This window comes from Leopardus geoffroyi, chromosome B2 (assembly GCF_018350155.1).
Source record: "Leopardus geoffroyi isolate Oge1 chromosome B2, O.geoffroyi_Oge1_pat1.0, whole genome shotgun sequence".
In the NCBI taxonomy this organism is placed as follows: domain Eukaryota; kingdom Metazoa; phylum Chordata; class Mammalia; order Carnivora; family Felidae; genus Leopardus; species Leopardus geoffroyi.
Window position 1 is genome coordinate 34,867,162 of NC_059332.1, and position 11,120 is coordinate 34,878,281.

Sequence of the window (11,120 nt, forward strand, 5' to 3'; positions counted from 1 at the left end):
GGAGTTGTTTGGATTCTTTTCAGCTTTGACATTCTATCTGTAGAAAGTATATCTTCATTTGGAAATTGCCAGAGAGAAGGTTGCATGTGTACCTATATACGTATATTGTTTATAGATTTTTAAGCAATCTGTTTTATAACTCACTTATCTTATGACCCCTGACAGTATTCCTCAAAACAAGTGACTTGCACCACAGGATTAAAGGTCCGCGAGGTCTCGCGGCTGTTTTCAGGGCCTGTGTCCGTGCGCTTCCTTTCTCAGTGGCCGAGGAATGCTGACAGGTGTCCCAGGCTGGGTTGTCGAGGCCCAGCCTGCGAGGACATCGAGAGCATGCAGCCGGGTGTTCTGTCCTGCGGTGTGTGGTCCGAGGCTGGCAGCTGGGAATAATGGCAGAAGGCAAACTGAGCACAGACTCTTTGTTTCATCCTGTCCTCATCCGCTTCTTAAGAGGGTAAAAGGAAAGGGACCCAGTTGTCACACGTGATATATAAGCCCCTGCAAGGATCAGACAGTTGCAGGAAATATTTTGCCTTCGCATACCAGGCACGAGTGCTGTGACTCAGCCTTCCTCCTAGGCTTCTGAGTGGGTGCTGCCTGGTGGCTCAAGAGAATGGACACCAGAGAGAGCTCCCTAAAGTGAACCCACAGAAAATGGGGACCAGAATCTCCTAGTACGTGGTGGGGATTGGGGGACAGAGGAAGTCCTTTTGGGACGATCATGAAAACTGAGCAGAATTGTAAAAGCATATTCATAATTTCAGATAGGCTTTTGTCATGAACAAAGAACAAAATGTTTCTCACGTGACACCGTCTATAACAGCCTGCGGTATCCTTCCCATTTTGATTTTTGCAGCGCAATCGGAGGGGGAATTTGGGCAAGAATATTTGAGGCTTCCTCAGTTTTCCTAAAGACCTCAATCTTTTGATACATTGTTCTTTTTTCTAAGTCTCTCTTGGTGATCACTTTATTACTTTTCCCTTTTTATTGGCTGGTCGGAGTCCGCCAGATCCACATTTTTGAGATCTAAGCAGTTTTCGAGCGTTATTTATCAAGTTTATCAAATTACCATCTTTTGCAAGATTTACTTGCTGCAGTTAATCTGCCTTATATTTGTGTCATTGGTCATATGTGTACAACGTAATTAGAGACTAACAGAAGACTAGAATGGGTAGGATAGACACTCTGGGTTCAGATGCTTATGAAGCAAAAAGGGACGAACTTTCTAAGTCCGTTAACTAGTTGAATGTGCTTGTGTGATGACCTTCACTTCTCTGTACGATCTGATAGCTATGAGGACTTAGCTACCAAATATGCAAATGAAGACCTTTTTAATAATACAGATATGTCTTAACATATGCTTTGGACTTAACACTTACACTTCTCACAAGTGCATGGATGAAAAAAGGTCACTCGGGGTCTTGTTCTTTGCGATAGCAAAATATTGACATTTCTGCCAATGAGAACTTGAATAACATGGCCATCTTACAGTGGGAAACCATATATGGAGACGGGTACATGTGCAGGATATATTAGGAGCGAGAGAAGGTAAGTGGCAAACAGAAGAAAGATTGTGTGTGTGTGTGTGTGTGTGTGTGTGTGTGTGTGTGCGTGAGAGAGAGAGAGAGATCCGGAGAACCATCCCCCAATTTCAGTTTTGCCAGGGACAGAGCCCAGCTTTCCAAGACAGGAGAACACAGGGTGGAAAGGGGCTGCACCCAGCTGTGGGGCCTCTTGACAAGCATAACACCACCCTCCTGTGTAGCCGGATTCTGCCCCCAGCTGAGAGCCCTGGGTAGTTTCTTCCCTAGTAGAAGAGTGTATTGGGGGGATCTGAAGCAGGATTTTTCAGTTTTTGACACTATTGGCATCCGGGGTCACATTGTTACTTGTCGAGGCAGACCTGCGTGCTGTAGGCTGTCAAGCAGCATCCCTGACTTCTGCTCACATCATGACAGTCGCATGCATACTCCCTTCTCTCCCAGCTATGACAGCCAGAAATGTCTCCAGACATTGCCAAATGTCCCCTGGTGCAAAATTATCCCTGGTTAAGAACCACTGGTCTAACACTGAGACACCTCGGGGAACCTGACTGGCTAAGTCAGTAGATCATGTGGCTCTTTGCCTGTGAGTCACAGCCTGGGGCTGTGAGTTAAAGCCCCACATTGGGCTTGGAGCTTGCTTTATTTTTTTTTTAATGTTTTATTTATTTTTGAGAGAGAGAGTATAAGCGGGGGAGGGGCAGAGAGAGAGGGAGACACAGAATCGGAAGCAGGCTCCAGGCTCCGAGCTGTCAGCACAGGGTTCAACGCGGTGCTCGAACTCACGAACTGTGAGATCATGACCTGAGCTGAAGTAGGACACTTAACCGACTGAGCCACCCAGGCGCCCCATACTTGGAGCTTACTTTAAAACAAAACAAACAAAAATAAATAATAATAAAGCTGGGACACCTCTAGTCTTGCAGAATAACAAAGAGCCTTTCCTTTCTTCTTTCTTTATTTTTGAGAGAGAGAGAGAATGAGCAGAGGAGGGGCAGAGAGAGGGAGAGGGAGGATCCGAAGTGCGGGGCTCGAACCCATGAACCATGAGATCACGACCTGAGCCAAAGTCGGACACTTAACTGACTCAGCCACCCAGGCGCCCCACAAAGACCCTTTTCTTGAAGAAATAATTGAAGGTTAACACCTACTAACCTATTCTCAATGTAGGAAAGGGCTTTTTAAAAACTGGAGTAGATCTTTTTTGGAGAAAAAGATAGTTCAGAAGAAGGTATGCTTGATACTGGATTAAGGCTATTCCATTTCTCAAAAAAAGAAAAAGGAAGTGGGTGTCGAGTGGATACAATTATTCTTTGTTCAGAAGCTTTTGGGCCATTGCCACAGCCAGAAAACGTATTAATTAAACTGGGGTACGACTGCAAGATTTTCTTAGGCAGGTGTGGGTTACAGTGGAAAGCAATACTGGGTTTTGAAGCCATAAATCTCAGGTTCAAATCCTGACTCAAGCTTTTGTCAGGTATGTGATGCTGGGATAATAGCTTTTAGTTTTCAGGTGACTGAAGATTTGTAAATGAACAAAATAACAAACCTCTGTGCCCAGTATGCTGTGGACACTCAAGATACTGGTTAGTTTGCATCTCTCTTGAACTGACCTTGGGCATTGAGGCTGTTCTATTAGAGTGAGTGTGGGAGTGTCCTCCCCACAGTGTGAGCTTTTTTTTTTTTTTTTTATGTTTATCTTATTTTTGAGGGGGAGGGGTGAGGGGCAGAGAGAGAGGAGACACAGAATCCAAAGCAGGCTCCAGGTTCTGAGCTGTGAGCACAGAGCCCGACGTGGGGCTTGAACCCACGAACCGCGAGATCATGACCTGAGCAGAAGTCAGTGCTTAACTGACCGAGCCATCTGGGCGCCCCTGCAGTGTGAGCTTCTGAAGCCACCTGGGAGGAGAGCTCCCTGGACGAGATAGTCCAGGGCCTAGCTCTGGGGAAGTTTCTGGAAAACTCCTATTATTGAGGCCAGAGGCTGTGGCCTGAGTACCCATCGCCAGCAGGACACTGTTGTACTGCAAAACTTCTTGATCAGTTCAGTTGGGAGAATGTGCTTCGTGTAGAAGTCATTAAGCAATGAAGTAAGGAAGTAACCTTAAGTCCAATTTTGCAAGGAAGAAAATATATATACACCATCACCTTTTGAGTGTCGTTTGACGGTGGGCACAAAGAAGATGTAAAACCACAGGGCCAACCTGGCCCCTTCGCAAAGAACAGTGGTTCTCAAGTTTTTATCAGATCCAACATGCTTTTGCATAACTAATATCTTGAGACATTCTTCTTATGATCCTGAAGTGAAATTCATAGACAACGCACACACACACATGCGCACACACACACACGATTTCAAAGCAGATAGAACGATCTAATATAAATGATGGATACAGAAAAAAAGATACACTTCGACATGCTAATGCTCAAGCATAACCACATAAGAGACATACTGAAGCAGGGGCACCTGGGTTGGCTCAGTCAGTGAAGATTCTGACTTAGGCTCATGTCAAGATCTCACGGCTCATGAGTTAAAGCCCCGCGTCGGGCTCTGGGCTGACAGCTCAGAGCTGGCCTGGCGCCTGCTTCGGATTCTGTGTCTCCCTTTCTCTCGAACCCTCCCCTGCTCACGCTCTGTCTCTCTCTCTCTCCAAAAATAAAATAAAATTTTAAAAAAGAAAATAACTATATAAATAAATAAATAAATAAAAGACATACGGAAGCAGTTAGGTACTTGCTCCTAAACCTAGAATCGTGTTGAATGTGACCACTGTTTCGTGTTGTCTTGTCAACTCAAATGCCATGATGGACTGCTGTCGGTCATGTGACTTTCTGAAATTGGGGGACAACTGTTGGTAAAATTTCAAGTGAAACAAGTATAATCTTTTTTCATATACTCAGTTGTGATCCTGGAAATTTTAAGTACATACACAAAAAACCACCAAACAGAAAAACCAACGAGCCTGTGTTTTACACATAAAGTCAAGTTACAGCCTAGGCTCAGATAACCATAAATAGGTTTTTCCACCCCTGTGAATGTCCGGCAGGATGTATTTTGTCATATGAAGCAATTCTCGTTGAGAATCTCACTCCGTATGATGCCTCCCGTGCGCTATGTATCAGAAAGCTCTGGTCGTTGCAACAACCAAAAATGACTGCAACGGCTTCCAAAGGTCACCCTTTGAGAACGGCTGACATAGAAATGACTCAAGGGCTGTAGAGCCTTAAGCAGCGAAACCTCCTTGTCGATGATCTGACTTCCTCTTCTCCCCTGTCGGTTCCCCGCCTTCCCTGCTAAAAAGCAGTTACTGACCCCTCCTGTATGCAAAGCAATTGATATCCTTACTTGTATAGTCTCTACAAGTAATGTCTCAGAGCCTCATCCCGAGTCACGTGGCTGCTGACGCTGGATTCAAAAATCAAAAATCGCCATTGAAGGACCCCCAGCTCCACAGTTTTGCAGCATTGACATTAGACACGCCCCTCCTGGTTTCCGGAAGAAAATCAAAACTGTATTCCTTCTGCATAGTTTCCCTAAGGACTTGCTGGCTGAAAAGAGGAGAGGAGTGAAAAGGACACCAGTGTCCACGGCAGCCACAGCCAGGCACTTGGTGCCTCACCTCACTCAGGGCACCCTGGGCATCTCCCAGGCCCCAGTCCCCTCTCCCTTGCCTTCTTGCTCACCTGGGATGGAAAGGTACCTCCAGCGCTCGGGAGAGAAGTGGGTCCGAGGACGAGCTGCATGCAGCTACCTGTGCCCCCCTTCAGTGCTTCTGTCCCCAGCTGTCACTTCTCCCTCCCTCCCTCGCTGAGGCGGTACTCTTCGTAGAATGCCACCATGTGTTTTAGCCTTGTCTCCTCTGGTCTTTGTGCCTGGCGTTCCCTCTGTGCAGAACCCCCTGCCTCGTTCTTCACTCCTCCAGGCTGGCTATCCATACCACTCCCTCCGCAAACCTTCCCTGGCCATCCCCCAGCTTGGATTAGTGGTCCCTTCCGGGTGGCGCTTGTGCGTGTCTGCATTGATCTGTGGTGGCCCTGGCCACGTTTTGTCACATTGTTTTGTCATGGCCTGATATTTGTATCACCCGCTCGAGAGCAAAAACCTGCAAAGGTCAAGGACACAGGCTCTGGAAACAGTCTGCGTGGGTCCGAGGCCCAGCCCCTCTATCTCCAAGTGGTACGATCTTGAGTAAATTACTTCATCTTTCGGAACCTACCTCAGAGGGTTGTGGTGAGGATAAAATGAGTTAAGGCATGTTAAATGCTCAACGGCATACATTAAACGCTCAATAAATGTTAGTTCGGGGCTGTACGTCCTCAAGGGCACAAGCCATCTTATTTGCGACTGTGTCCCATCACCTAGCATGGTGCCTGACACACAACAGGCGGCCGATCTTTACTGAGTGAGTCACTGAATGACTATCATCTTTTAATCGCTTGCAAATCATCTTGTCCTCTGCTTCCTGTTTGTATAATCAACAGTCTTTCCGAGCAAAGACCATCAAAAGAAAGATACTAAATATGCACAGATTACCTGCCGTAAGAAACGGTGCGGTGTGGAAGTTTCCAGCTCAGGAACGGACAAGTTTCAGGATAAATGGACTCTGATTCTCTTGGCTGCATCTTGCTGTATGACTCGAGTCGGAGGCACCGCGGTTTAATGAATTGGAACGAGAATCAAAAGATGATTGAAGGTGGCTGATGGCCATGATCCAGATACTTCCTACTGTTTCCCCATCCATCTGCCACCTTCAAATGAAAATATCAGGGAGAAAGAAGGGGAAGTTGGAAGTCATTGTGGTATCTCGCACCCTCATTCAATTTCACAGACATCTGTTGGGTCAGGCACTGGGAACACGAGAAAGACTGAAAGTCAGAGTCGTGCCCTCTTGGAGCTGACATACTAATGGGGAAGAAGACAGTCACGGGCGACGAAAGTACCACTCCTCTGGCACCCCAAGAACAGCACGTCTGAGGGCTCATTGCTGGTGGCCGTTTCTGGGCCGGGTGCTCCTCCTGCTCCCCCTCCTGGGCGCGCGGCCGACACTGTGCGACTTTCTCATGGAAGTCCTAGGCCTGTGTGTCCCCGACCTGGGTAGCGGGCTCCACCTGGCGGGCGGGGCTGCCGATGCAGTCATCTGTTTCCGGCTGTGAGGTGTAAAGCCAGCATCCGCTGCCGCGACACGAAGACCCGTTTCCCCTCGGCCATGGCTCGGGTATGACACAGGCCATGGGCCCCGTACCGAAAACCCACACCCGCAGCTCTGGCCAGTGCCAGAGGCAGTGACTACCTGGTAATGACTGCTGACAGATGCTTGCGGTGAGGCGTGTTCCCATCTGGAGGCTGTTCTGCCGCTGACGAGTGCCACCCGCTCCCCAGTTAGGAAACACCCCAGCGCACGTGCGCGTGCGCGCGCGCGCGGGGCCTCTCCCCAGCCTCCAGTCACGTGACCCCTCCAGCTGTTTCTTACTTACCAAGCACACCAGTCGCACACGACTTTTTCTAGCTACCACTATTCTTTTGTGACCACGAAACCTGTTTCTCTGTTGACCATTTTTTGTTTTTTTCCGTTTATTTTTTTTTATTTATGAGGGTGGGGGAGTGTGTGAGCACGAGAGGGACAGAGAGAGAGGGAGAGAGAATCCCAGGCAGGCTCCGCGCTGGCACCGAGGAGCCCGACGCGGGGCTCGGTCCCACGAACCGTGTGAGATCATGACCTGTGCCGAAATCAGCAGTGGGACGCTAAACCGCCTGAGCCGCCCAGGTGCCCCTGTTGACAAAATTTTAAATGCAGCTACCTAGCGTCCATTATCCCACTTCCCAGAAATAAGAGCTGTTGACAGGGTGGTTTCACTTCTAGAAGATTTTCTAAATCTGTAAAAACACACTCTAGGCAGGTGATGCATGTCAGTCAGTCATCTGTGTCAGTAAATGGTGTCGAGACAACTGGGCAGTTACTTTCCTCCATTAGCTGTAATCACTTCCAGACGAACCAAAGATCTGAATGGAGAAGGGCTTTCGAAGCATGTCACAAACCCCAGAAATCATAAAGGAAAAGGCTAATGCATTCGACTACACCAAGGCCGTAAGTAAAACTTGCACACGTTGGAAGAAGTTTGGCAGGACTTAGCAAGGGTAGAAGCTGCACATATACCTTATAACTCCGCATCTGCTTCTAGGTCATTATTGTGGAGAAACTTCCCCACTGGGCTCAAGGAAATGAATACGGGGGCCTCTTCACTCAGCATTATGTGTAATAGAAAAAAACAGACAAACGGGGGGGGGGCGCCTGGCTGGCTCCATCGGTGGAACCTACGACTCTTGATCTCGGGGTTGTGAGTTCGAGCCCCACGTTGGGTGTAGAGATTGCTTAAAATAAGTGGCGGTATGTTCCTACGGCAAAATCCTACACAGCGGTGAGAGCAAATGTACTAGAAGGACTCTCTGCCTCCTCCCAGGTTTTGCCTGTCTGACGCCGGGCAGGGTCCGGAGGCATTTTTGGTTGTCACCACTTGGGGGTGAGGGGTGAGCTGCTGGCGTCTAGTGGGTAGATGCCAGGGTTGCTGCTATGATGCGCTGGACAGCGCCCCCTTCCCCCCCCCCCCCCCAAAAAAAAGAATTACCAGGCCCCAAGTGTCGCTGGTGCCGAGGCTGAGAAATCTCGAGCTAGTCTGAATCAACATGGGCAGACCTCGCCACCAGTCTTGAGTGAAAAGGGAAGTTGCAGCATGATCCAGTTTGATATTTTTACAGATACATATATAGCACAAGTAAAAAATCACATATGGGAATAATGCACACCCACTCTGCAAATCTGGAACAATCCGTCCAGGCCCTTTTTTCCTTTTTTTCTCACGATGCTGGAAAGTTCTCTTTATTGCTACAGATGATAAACAACACTGATAAGTATGTGCCCCCTTGTCCGTTCTATGTCGACTAAATTGATAGCTACGGAATCCCCAGGATAAAGGAGATGCACGTTTTCACCCCTTACATCTAAGGGGTTGTTCAACGTTCTCCTAAAAGCTTGTACCAATTTACGTTCCCACCTGCAGGTGACAGTGTGTTCTCATTTCCTGTTTTGCTCTGCCTCCTTCACGAGGGTATGAGTTTCTTGAGGACAGAGGCTGTGACATTTGTCTGTGTATCTTCACCGTCCTGATAGGCGCTCGGTAAAATTCTGTGGAATGGATTAAGGTTTTACGACACATTGCTCAGTAGGTTCGGAGGACAGAGAGAAATAAAACACTCATAGCCTCAAGACAGGCAGTTTACTCTGGTTTGAATGTCAACTGACAGTTCAAGTTCTCACGGCCTGCTGTGTCCTACAGGAGTCAGAGGAGGAGAACGCACTTGGGTAGGAGCGGCCAGGCAAAGCCAGCCCCAGGAAGTGCTACTGAGCCAGGCCTTGAGGCACGAGGGTCCCTCCCCACCCTTGGAAAAGCAGAAGATGGGCATTCCAGAAAGATTGGCATTCCAGGAAGGCAACAGCTCAGGCAAAGGTATGGTGCCAGGGATGAGTAAGACACGACGTCTGTGCCCCGACGCCATGGAGGATCCGATTAGCCAGAAAGGCAGGGCCCGGGTGACGGCAAGCTTTGTCCAACAGGCTAAGGAGTTTTAACTTTTTCCCCCGGAGGCAAGAGGGAGCTACCAGGGTGGGGAGTGTCACAGAGGAAAGGCTACTGTAACCAGGAGGACCAACCACAGCTGGGCTGCCGGTCACACCTGCGCTGGGCCGCTGGCCCCCTGCCCAGCTGGTGCACAGTCTGCTCGGTGGGCGACCGAAGCCAGATCCTGCCCTGGGCGAGGGAGGGCGGCCTCACCGAAGTGCGAGGGTCCCGGGAAGGCCTGGGAGGCACAGGCCAGGGAGCAGCGCAGTCCCCCAGCTGGGGGTTCGTGCCGCGCATCCCACTTACCCCTGTTGCCACATCTTTGCGGACAGCGCTGGGGCCCGCTGGTTGTGGCTCTCGACAGCTGACGTCGTGCACCTCTTCTCGACTCCATGTTTGGCGACATCACGTTGGTGGCTTGAATTTGGCTGTGATGGAAGGATTACGCCACAAATCAGTAAGCGCTAGGCACTGGGGCTCCCCCCTCCACCCCTCCTCCCACCTCCACCCCGTGCCAGTTTTCTAGCACACCACTGGCCGTTTCCTTCTAGAAACAAGGGAGATTCAGGGATTAGATAGGGAGGATAGGAAAGGAGATTCTTGTTTAGGGAAGCCAAACGGAACCTTTAGGAAGATAAGTGTGTGGCCAAACAACGGAGGCGCCATCTGGGATTGTAAATTCAGATTCCTAAAAGGCAAAGGCTGGGCCTTCAGGGGCGCTGTCCAGTGCAGTTCAGCACAGTGGTTACCAGCACGGACGGTTGAGACGGCCCCAGACTTGATCCTTGGCTCTGTTCCTTACCAGCTGTGTGACCTTGGGTGAGTCACTTTGCCTCTCTGTGCCTCATGTTTTTCATATACAAAATGGAGGGTATTATTAACCCATCTGTTAAGGTTCTTAAGGGGACCGAATGAGTTACATATGGATAAAGCTCTTGGAACAGTTTTTGGCAAGTAATTCGCGCTCTATCAATATTTGTTAAGTACAAAAAATAGAACCAAAGAACCCAAAGAAGCAGAACTGGAACCAGAGCCCAAACTTCTGTCATGGCAGGTAGTCCTACTAGTCTTATCTGGCTTTCTTTGACCCTGACAAGGGTTGTGGGGTTCCTGGAGATGATTCATGTGTCCTGGTGTTGGATGTTTACACAGAAGGGGTGGAGCAGGCGGGCCCAGTGGCCTCTGCCCTGGAAGGGCAGGTTGTCGAGATGGCCTCCAGGGCACACAGCCTCCTCTGCCCAAAGCAGGGCACACAGGGACCCAGGCAGCACGGTGACCCCATTACCCCAGTTTGGCAGATCGTCGAGCTGGGACTGCCCCAGGCCCGAAGGTAAGTTCGGCCAACCTGTCAGCTGCAAACAAAGAAGACAGAGTTGCACAGTAATAATAGCAGCTTCTGCTGAAAACCCCCACTATGTACCCGCCATTCAGCCAGCGACTGTATGCAGGGCACTATTCTAGGAACTTGGGATTCAGCAATGGGCAAAATCCTCAAAACCCCTATTCCCGTAGCCCTGATGTTCCAGTGGAGGCAGACGGATGATAAACGAGTGAATTGAGAGCTATAGAAGGTCTTCAAGGAAAATGAGGCCAGGAAAGCAGGTGGGGCATGGCTTGCAATGGGGTCAAGGAGGACACTCAGAGGAGGGGACATGTGAGCAGTCCTGAAGGATGAGAGGGAGCAAACAGGAAACCAGAGTCTCATCAAATCCTCCTGAGTGCCCTGGCTAAGTGGGCGTTGCTCTCCAATCTTACCGATGAGGAAGCTCAGAGACATGCATTCACCCGCTCAAGGTCAAACAGCCTGTAAGTGTTGACCCAGGATTCAAACCCACCTCGGCCTCCTGGTCCTTGTCGACCTGTCCACTGGTTCCCAGGAATATACCCAAAGACACTGTGGTCATCACAAAGCCTGGGTGTGTGTGGCATGGGGAAGCCAGGGTCACGGGGGTAGGAAGGGTATACAG

The 11,120-nt window shown here is 49.4% G+C and overlaps 1 long non-coding RNA gene across 1 annotated transcript; it reads right to left on the bottom strand.

Annotated features, from left to right (window-relative positions):
* Nucleotides 1–4,491: 4,491 nt before the first annotated feature.
* Nucleotides 4,492–6,957, bottom strand: LOC123609631. The gene is made up of 3 exons (XR_006717869.1): nucleotides 6,831–6,957; nucleotides 6,074–6,288; nucleotides 4,492–5,088 (listed from the first exon to the last, which is right to left on the bottom strand). It is a non-coding gene; the product is annotated as an uncharacterized LOC123609631 (long non-coding RNA).
* Nucleotides 6,958–11,120: the final 4,163 nt, after the last annotated feature.